The sequence below is a fragment of the Tupaia chinensis genome, unplaced genomic scaffold (genome assembly GCF_000334495.1).
Source record: "Tupaia chinensis unplaced genomic scaffold, TupChi_1.0 Scaffold146837_1, whole genome shotgun sequence".
Lineage (NCBI taxonomy): Eukaryota > Metazoa > Chordata > Mammalia > Scandentia > Tupaiidae > Tupaia > Tupaia belangeri.
In genome coordinates, this window is record NW_006206691.1 from 842,694 (window position 1) to 852,713 (window position 10,020).

General features: G+C 41.4%; 2 pseudogenes; both read left to right on the plus strand.

Moving 5' to 3' along the window:
* Positions 1-3,340: 3,340 nt before the first annotated feature.
* Positions 3,341-3,903, plus strand: LOC102473990 (small acidic protein pseudogene; annotated as a pseudogene).
* Positions 3,904-5,935: 2,032 nt separating this feature from the next.
* LOC102474412 (lithostathine-like) lies at positions 5,936-8,788 on the plus strand (annotated as a pseudogene).
* Positions 8,789-10,020: the final 1,232 nt, after the last annotated feature.

Consider the following 10,020-nt stretch of genomic DNA (forward strand, 5'->3'; position numbering starts at 1 on the left):
TGTTGCACACACTTTAAGATCAATCAAGATCATATTCCATCTTGTGCAAAAGGACACTCAGAAATCTTTTAAGAATCTTCCCATTTGGATTTGTTGGCCTGCTCTCAGTCAGATCTGCCATTGGGTAGAATTTTCTTTTGGTTCTTTTCAACATTTGGTATTTTCTCTATTTTTCTAATTAAAGAATACAACAGGGTTGGGGCCGGCAGGTGCTGTGGTAGTTAAGGATGCTGGACTCCCACATGGCTGACCAGGGTTCGAGTCCTAGACCTGGTGGCTTGCTCTCTCATTTTCTCTGTCTCTCTCTGTCCACAACAGGGTTGGGGCCGGCAGGTGCTGTGGTAGTTAAGGATGCTGGACTCCCACATGGCTGACCAGGGTTCGAGTCCTAGACCTGGTGGCTTGCTCTCTCATTTTCTCTGTCCTCCCTCCCCACCCCACCCCCCTACTTTGGTCAAATTAAAATAAATAAAATTAAATAAAATGATTCTTTAAAAAAAGTACAACAGGGTCAACTCTGAGAATTATCCTTCACATTGTTTTTTTTAAGCATGGACTCAAAGAAGTTTAAGACACACCGGACAATAAATAAGCTAGGATCTACTTAAATTTTAGAGGCATCAGGTCTTGGATCCTTGGCAAAGGTAATTATGACTCAAGAGGTATTCCAACCTAAGTCCCACATATCTCCCTCTGGATACTTAGACTATAGTAGCTTAACTTTGTTTAGTGACAAATTCTCACTCTTGTTCAGGTTTTTACAGAATTATGGAATTCAGTTCCTTGCAGTTCTGCTCTAACATGAGGTCCACGTTCCCTTACAGCAGTCAGCTTAGCTGCCTTCCTTAGCGTCAGGCCCCCTCCATCTTTTAAGCCAGCAATGGGACAATGAATTTTTCAGACATTTTGAATTTCTTGACTTCTACTTATGCTGCCGGTCAGAGAAAATGTTCTACTTTTAAGTGGCTCATGAGATCAGATTGTATCCACCATGATAATCTCTCAGAAATCCGCGTTTTTATTGAGATGCACATGGAGGTAATTCTGTAGACTTAAAACATTCAAGAGATGGGAACCAGCAGTTAGCGTAATGGCTATGTCGCTGTTTTCCAATTAATATATTATTTTTTCTTTTTGATTTTTAGTCTTATTACCATAATCTACATACTACATTTTTGTCATTTATATGTATCTGTAATATTTTCTTTTACTTGTGCCTTGCACACTTAAATTTTATTTAACTTATATTCTTAATGTGGTCCTTTTTAGCAATATTTTATTTTATGGTTTGTACTTTTTATTTCTTTTTAAAATTGTTATTGTTATTTTTTATATTACATTTAATCACATATATCTTTACGGTATATAACATTTTTTTCAGCACAATTACCATGCATATCCATCAAGACAAAGACATTACTATCCATATGATCAAATTCAATCACTATATATCATTTGGCTCATAAAGAGAATTTACCTAACATGAAATACTTCTCAGACCAGCCCAGTAGAGAATACTATGCATGTTATCATCAACAGCTAATAACCATTTCTGTATTCCATAAATGTTATGCCTCTCTATTTTTTCTCTGCACTTTTTCTTTCTATGAAATGTTTCTGACTAGCTGCACAATTTGGGTCCCAGACATGGTGGCTTAAAAAATCACGCTGGGCACATGTGAGTACATGCTCAAAATCCTGAGAGGATAATGAAGGAGAAGGGATTGCAGCATGGCTAGCCCCCCAGGAGGTAATTTATCACTTTTCCTCTTTCTCTGGCAAATACATTCACCCTGTAGCAAAAAAATGTATTTAAAAACAATATTGATCATTTATAATGAATATATCCATTCATACATCGATAACCAAACCTTTCAGCCAGTTTGATTTTTTTAAGTATAACTGGTGTTCAATGAAAATAGTGAGCTAAAACCCAGTGTTACAAATGCTGTTCCTCAAGATCACCATTCCCTGCACTTTGTAGACCTCCCATTTTGTCATATGGGATATTAGAGGAGACTTATTCATGTTTTGAGATTTATTCATACCTTTTGTCTTCACTGTATAATGAAGTTTAAGGACACTTTTACCTGAAAATTTGTTTGTTTGTTTGTTACTTTCAAGTACATGGATATGAAACATAAACATGATTGATGCCACTGCTTCAATGCCACTACTGTAACAATGGGACTTTTACACCCACCGTTTCTTCTACATCCTCAGTGCAAATGCCAACACAGTAAAAAAGGACAAATGTGGTTTTAATTAAAATCACAAAATAATTCCATAGGCACCTTGAGTCTTGAATACCTTCATGGATATGCATATCACAATCTGAGAATGCTATTTTGTGGTACCAGATTGCCATGTCAGAAGTGCAATGTATTGAAAAACTCTTCCCATATAAAGGTAGTTAGAAGACAAGGCTATTTAGCTATGGTTTCTTAAAACATGGGTTTGCTGGGGGCCAGCAGATGGCATAGCAGTTACATCGCTGGACTCCCACATGGTCAACAGTAGTTTGAGTCCTGGACATGGTGGTTTGAAAATCACACTGGTGGAACGAGCGTAATGGCTATGTTGCTGGACTCCCATGTAGTCGACTGCGGTTCATGTCCCAGACCCGGTGGCTTGAAACTCATGCCGGGCACCTGTGCGTGTGTACCCAAGATCCCGAGAGGAACATGGAAAAAAAGGGATTGCGGCCTGGCCATTCCCTCCTGGGGGTGATTTCTTTTTTTTTTTGAACTTTTTTAAAATTTCTTTCTTTTTGTATATACATTCAATTGCATTATTTAGCTTACAATGTGAGCATTTCAATATGTGAACATTTCTCCCCAGTCCTGTTGATCAAGATATCTTCAACAGATAACACCACACTTCCCCATCCCGTCAATGTTCTTACCTCCGTATCCCTTCTCCAAATGTCCTTCGTTAGGCCCCACTCCTCCACATACACCTCGTCTGACATTCACACCCATCTCTTGTGTCTGTACAACCATTAGTAAATCAGTTTCAGTCATAGAGTGCAGACATTCGGTATCTGTTAAGTGGGAACATACAATGTCTCTCCTTCATAGCCTGGCTTGCCTCACTCAGCAGTAAATCTTCCATATGCCAGGCTATGAAGAGGGTGATTTCTCGCTTTCTATCTCTCTATCTCTCTGTCTGTCTGGCGAGCTCATGTACGCTATAGCAAAAACTTCCAAAAAAAGAAAATCACACTGGGCTATGTTCTGGGGTGGTGCTGCTTGTGCCAGTGGCAGGTTGCAGACTGCTGGTGTTGTGGTTAGGAGAATGGAGTGTGGGTTCAGCCTTTCCCGCCCATATCCTTGTAACAATGACTGCTGCCAGAGATTCTCACCTTCACGGGGTAAAGTGTTCAGTCTCCCTAGACAACAATCTTGGATCGGCAACTGGGAGATAGCAGACTAGGCAATGAAGATAGAAAACAGAAGTTCTTAAGACTTGTGGGTATAGAAAAGAAAGAACATCTTAGTCGTCTGGTTATAGAAGATCACAAGCCAACATCTCACTTCTAAACAGGGAAAGAAGCCAAGAAAATTAATGAAGGCCTGGAGGCTCAGTATCAACAAAATGTGGACAGTAAATACCAGGAAGATATTGACGACATTGTGGACTTGGCTTTAGTGAGGTAAAAGATCATGATGGAGTGGGCAATGTGGCTGAAGATGATGATATGATGACTGATGATGATGATGATGATGATGATTCACCTGATCCTGAAAGTCTGGATGACTCTGAAAGTAATTCAGACTCAGAGAAAGAAGAATCTGCTAAGGAACTCCAAGGTACTGAGCATCTTCATTAAGTGGAAGATCTCCCCAACAACAGCAACAAAAAAAAGATGCAGAAAGCAATTATAAAATGATGTTTGTGGGAACCAGCAGTTAGCGTAATGGCTATGTCGCTGGACTCCCACGTAGTCGACCGCGGTTTGTGTCCCGGACCCGGTGGCTTAAAACTCACGCCGGGCGTGTGTGCATGCGTGCCCAAGATCCCGAGAGGAGAATGGAGGAGAAGGGATTGCGGAGTGACCATCCCCCCTGGGGGGTGATTTCTCGCTTTCTGTCTCTATGTCTCTCTCTGTCTGGCGAGCGCACGCGCCCTACAGTGAAAATCTCTCCAAAAAAAAAAAAGAAATGATGTTTGTTAAATTCAGTTGTTCATAACTCTCAAACACTTAGTCTTTGTATTAATAGTAAGCCTCATTATTATAATGCCCAGTGGAGGAGTGCTTATAGAGCACAGATCTTTCTATTATAATATTTTAAAAGTCCCTTTTAAATAATTACAAAGAGTGCTTCCTTTCAAATGTCATGGGTTACACTTTTGTAGGCATGACTCTATACATTTTTATAAAGAATAAGAGTTGTATAAAATAAGAATACCATACTCAATTTCCTTTCATGTTGAGGAACCCCCTGACCACACCTTTCTACCCCTAAAATGCAGTATGGAGGAGACAATGTGTTTGTGGTAGCTGTTTCATCTATTTTGTTGTTGTTAATGTTGTTCTCTTATAAAAATTTGATACTGTGATATGTTCATTAAAAAGAAACTATTCTCTAATTATACTTTTCTCATAGTAGAACTATTCCTCATAGATATTTCTGCTGTCAATCACAACCTGAATTAATGCTGGCAAAAGAGTAGGCACTTAGTTTACTCAACTAATGTGATTCTACTCTTTTAGACCAACAATACGAGAGCTAGTACTTTCACATTTGTTAGGTTGGAGTTGTACATTTGGAGTGTTTTAATCCCAAGCAGTCTATATGATTTGGATTACATTGTACATTAGATTTTTGATAAAATTTGGCCAATTTTTACAGAAGAATTTATTTATCTGGTCATTCTTACCTATTTAGTAATATGTAAAACTGGATATTTTTATTTAACTTTATTTATTTATTTATTTGAATTTGATCATAGAGGAACAGAGTGAGAGAGAGTAGGAAAGTAAGAAAGCAAGCTGCCAGGTTCGAGACTCAAACCGTGGTCTGCCACGTGGGAATCCAGCATCCTTAACCACTACACTGCCTGTTGGCCCAAAACTGGATTTTTTAAAGGTAAGATGTGACCAAAGTTTCTCTCTAAGTTTTAAATAAAAAGAAAACAGTTTCCCATTAAACAAAAAGAAAGAAAATCACACTGGGAATGCCTAAAATCCCAGCAGGAGAATGGAGAAGGAGTTGTGGCATGGCCATCTCCCTGGGTGGTGGTTTCTCACTTTCTCTCTCTGTCTCTGTCTCTCTCTGTCACATGCACACACCCTTTGACAAAAACCTCTTTTAAAAAAAAAAAAAAAGGCATGAGCTTGCTTATTGACTTGCAACCTTTCTTGGGCTCACAATGTAATATCAAAGCAGAAACTCTGAATCAGTCTAATCTCTTGCTTTCTTTTGTTAACTTTGAAAAATAATTATCCTCAAAAATACATCCAAACCTCTTACCCACCAATTTTACTTGTTAATTTGTTGACTAGACAAAGGTATACAAATATTTGTATCTATGTCTACAAAAGTGCATTCCTGGAAAGTTAATATGAGATAAAGTATTCACATTTTCTCTAAATATTCAATGCCGTAATATTTTCTAAACTATTTAAGCGTAGAGTTCATGCAGCTGAGCTGCCCGCTTCTCTGAAAAGGCAACTGGGAGAACACAATGGAAGTATAAATGCCACCTGTTCCTGGAAAAAGTGCTGCCCTGCTAACAGAAAAGAGGCAACATCTGTGGCAGTTTCCAGCTTTTTGACAGGAGAGTCTCCTCCTCTTGATGAGAATTGCCTTTGATCCAACCCAAGCCCTTCCCATGTCATGCCTATGCAATTCTCTTATTTACCCCAATGTCCTTTATATTATAAAAGGCCATTTGTCCCTGATCAAACAAACCATCCCAGATCCCCGCAAGACAGGTAAGTGATAGTTTAGAGAAGAGGAGACCACGCCAGGGAATTTCTTCACATATTACAGAAGGTGTTGTGAGAGAATGTAGCAGCTCTGAGACTCAGCAAAGGCTGCCCTAGGCAGTCTCAATGATAGGAGGGCATAGAGATTGCCCATTTCATTCCAGAGCTATTGAGGGAAATGAATGTGACTAAGATTATTTTATTTCTAGGAGACTACATAAAGGAAAAGACCAAAGGCAGTGGGCTCTCTGCATAGCCTCCCTCCCTCTTCTTTTGCTGAACTCTAATTGCCTCTTCAAGTCGCAGGCACGATGGATGCTGTCCCCAACGGCCTTCCCCAGTGTGTCCTGGATGCTGCACTCCTGCCTGATGCTCCTGTCTCAGGTCCAAGGTGAGCTGCCTCTGCCTCTAGTACTGGGTTTCCTGAGAGTGGTCAGAGCCCAGAGGTGAAGGAAGTTTCCTGTGTGTGCATGTGGGAATGGTGAGGTGTGCTCCACACAGTGACAGTGCCTACCATTCCTCTATCACTCTTTCTCCCTTCCTTCAGGGTCACTAGTGGTGGGAGGCACCTCAGTGGTCCACTAACAATGGAATGAGGTGGTTTCTCATTTTGTCAGTGGCCTCTGACAGGTGGATGGTGGGCTGCAGAGATAAAGTGGAAAAAAGATAAAGTGGGTCTATAATGACATATAAGGGGCTGTAGAAAAGAATAAGTGGAGGGCCCAGTGCAGAGCATCCTCAGAGAGAGAGGGTTGTTGGACTATTGAATAAATGAGCAGAGTATAAAGGAAACAGATGATCCTCCCATTTATTAGACCTGGTTCTAGATTAAGAAATCCTGGGAAAAGTTGAGAAGTACTCAGAAATGTGGTCTCACTTTTCAAGAACAGTCCTCATAGTTATTCAGCAAGGCCACCTCCTTATCCTCATCCCCACTTTCCATTTCACCCCATCCCTCTCCTATATCTTCTTCCACCCCAGGTGAAAACTCCCAGAAGGAACTCCCCTCTCCAAGGATCAGCTGCTCCCCAGGGCTCAGTAGCCTATGCCTCCCACTACTATGCGTTATTTATGACATCAAAATCCTGGTTTTATGCAGATGTGAGTGTTGGGATATGCACTTGGGATAAGGGGAAAGTACATGCAGTTCTCAGGGTGAGGGGATCTTTATTCTGCAGAGCTCCTTGGGAATTGAATGAACACCTTTACATTTTATACAATCCTTCTTCTCAGCTACCTCTGCCAGCTTTTCCCCCAGTGTGATCTCAGGTTCTCACCCTTTCCCACACAGAAGTCCTGCCAGAAGTGGCCCTCGGGACACCTCATGTCTGTGCTCAATGGGGCTGAGGGATCCTTCGTGTCCTCCCTGGTCAAGAACGTTGTAAACAGCTACTCATATGTATGGACAGGATTCCATGACCCCACACAGGTGCGACTGCATTTTCTCCTCTCCATTACCTCTGAAGAGGCTTTTGCCCTCCAGGCCCTCTCTCCTCTGCCTGATTAAGAAGTACCTCCAGGGACCTTAGAATTCCTAATCTGGGATCGCTGGGGGAAAACTTTGAGTCCTGAGGCTGACTAAAGTGCTGAATTCTGTAAGAGGTTCCTACTCTTCAGATGAAGTTATTTGTGAAACTTTACCTCTTTTGAAACATGTTACACAAATTTCACACAAAGCCTTGTAGTTCATTTCTTTTAGATTCACGGTCTGGGCACACTATTCTGAAAACATTATAAATGGAAAAAAAAAATACATTTTTCCCACTAAGGAATAGACATTATTTTAGAAGAGGCTAATCACAAATATGAACATCCAGTAACATATTACTTTGATTGGCTTTGTGATTGGTATTTGTGATTGTCGGCTTTGAGATTGTGAATAAAGTTGGGGAGGTAAGGAGGAGAGTCCTAGTGCCATGGGGCAGCTTATAAAAGAGCAGACCAACTTCCAGGACACAGGGAGAGAATCAGGTATTAGAGCTAAGGGGGCCCTGCAAGGGGTTCTCCAATGACCAACCACTTCAGCTGGCTGCCTCCTCTACTCTATAGGGCCATGAACCCAATGGAGGAGGCTGGGAGTGGATCAGTGGTGATGTGCTGAATTCCCTTGCCTGGGAAAAAGATCCTACCGCCATCTCAAACCCTGGTTACTGTGAGACCCTGTCAGGAAGCATAGGTAAGAAATGGAAGATCCACCTGCTCAGGCTTTTCAATTCTTTATCCTTTGTTCCTGGTTCTGAGCTTCAGGAATTTCTGCTTAGCAAGGAAATGCAATGCTGGTTTGTCTCCTGTCTTTCCTCATCTCTCCTATCTTTCAGTCTTCTTCCTCTGAGGTGGGAACCTGGTGACAATGAAGGAGAGGCTATAAATACTAAGACAGAAAAAAAAGAAAAAAAGCTGGCTGTCTCCTCCTTGCGTTTACCAGTTCCATTAGCCCCATTCACTTTACCTGTTCTTTCTCTCCAGGATTTATGAAGTGGAGAGATCACAACTGCTATATGAACTTACCCTATGTCTGCAAGTGGCTTGCTTTTTCATGCCCCCCCCTCCCTCTCAGGACAAATTAAAATAAATAAATAAAGTTACATTAAATATATATTTTTTAATTATAAGAATTAGGGCAGATGGGAAGTCATCAACCTCAATTTGTTATTCAACTTGTTTGTCATAGTCATGAAACCAAGCATACTCATGCTGGAAGGGATTAATATCTACATGACTCAACCCTCCCCCCTCAAAAAAAATCTGACAACCTCATTCTGACCTTCCCACTCCTTCCTCTTCCCTACTCTCACTAGTCCCTTTTGTGTGTTTTATGGTCTGGGATCACAAAGAGCAATAATAAACTGTTTTTGTCTGTATCCACCTATCTTGTGCATTCCAGCATCATAGCCAGAACCTGAGGCATAGAAAAGGTTGGGGTTGGCAATTTTGTGGATCTTGCTTCTGTCCACTGTCACCTCAGCCTCTGAGAGAAATAACTAAATTTGCATCTCAACCCAAATAATATTATGAAGTTACGAGCCTTGCTCAAGTAGGATTTTTGTTGTGGGTAGATGAAGACATTCCTCTCCCATACATACAAACCCACAAATTCCTCTGACTAAGTCCTTGGTGGGGTGATGCAGCAGTCCCAGGCTCAGATGGTGTGTATAACAGTACTTCTCAGACAGTGATATCCGCAAGACTGTGGTGAAATAGTACTTCTCCACACAGAAACATCAATTTGGACAACTATCCATGCCCAGAAATATCCTTACAGGAGTTAAAGAATTCAAATGAGAGATTAATGTACCTGAGTATAGGAAGAAATAAGAAAAATGCATTGAAGAGGGTAGGAAAGACAATTATACATTCACTTTCCCCATCCCCCGGCTGCACAGAGTGCAGAGAGAAAGCCTCTGCTTGAGGGAAGACATGTGAAGTATCCATCCAACTTTGCTATGCCTGTGGAAGTCAGCCTGATGCCTGGAGCTACAGGGCCTGACATCGTGCCAGGGTTCAAGGAAGTCAACCTGGAGCCTGGATGTGTGGGTGCTGACCTGGAGTCTAGGTCTATTAAGGCTTGTCTAGAGCCTGTGACTATAGGAAGCAACTTGGCTCTGAGATGGATCTGAAGGCTGGATTCATGGGAGCTTGGAGTCTATGTATATGAGAACTGGCCTGGCATGACAGTCCACTATGATGTTACTTGACTCTGGGACTGCTGTAGGGTGAGGCTAGCCTGGATTTTAGAGCCATAGGGGCAGGCCTGGCACTGTACAGGCCAGACAAGAAGCCTATGTCTAAAAGGCCTGGCTTAGAGATGGGCTCTTTGGATACTGACCTGTTACCTGAGGCCACTAGAAATGACCTGGAACTGGAATGGGCTTAAAGAATGTGGCAGAAAGGATACATGGTGAAGAAAAGCTATAACAAAAATCAAGCCCTAGTTTACTGACTTCTGGTTCATTTCTGTTTTCACTTCTCCCTTATTATTGAATTGGAACTTTGGAGAAAAATAATAATGGTAATAAAAAGTGAGTCACCAAGTTAGAACCAGCCATGAAAAGACCCCAATGTCTCCCATACCGAACTGGCAGATG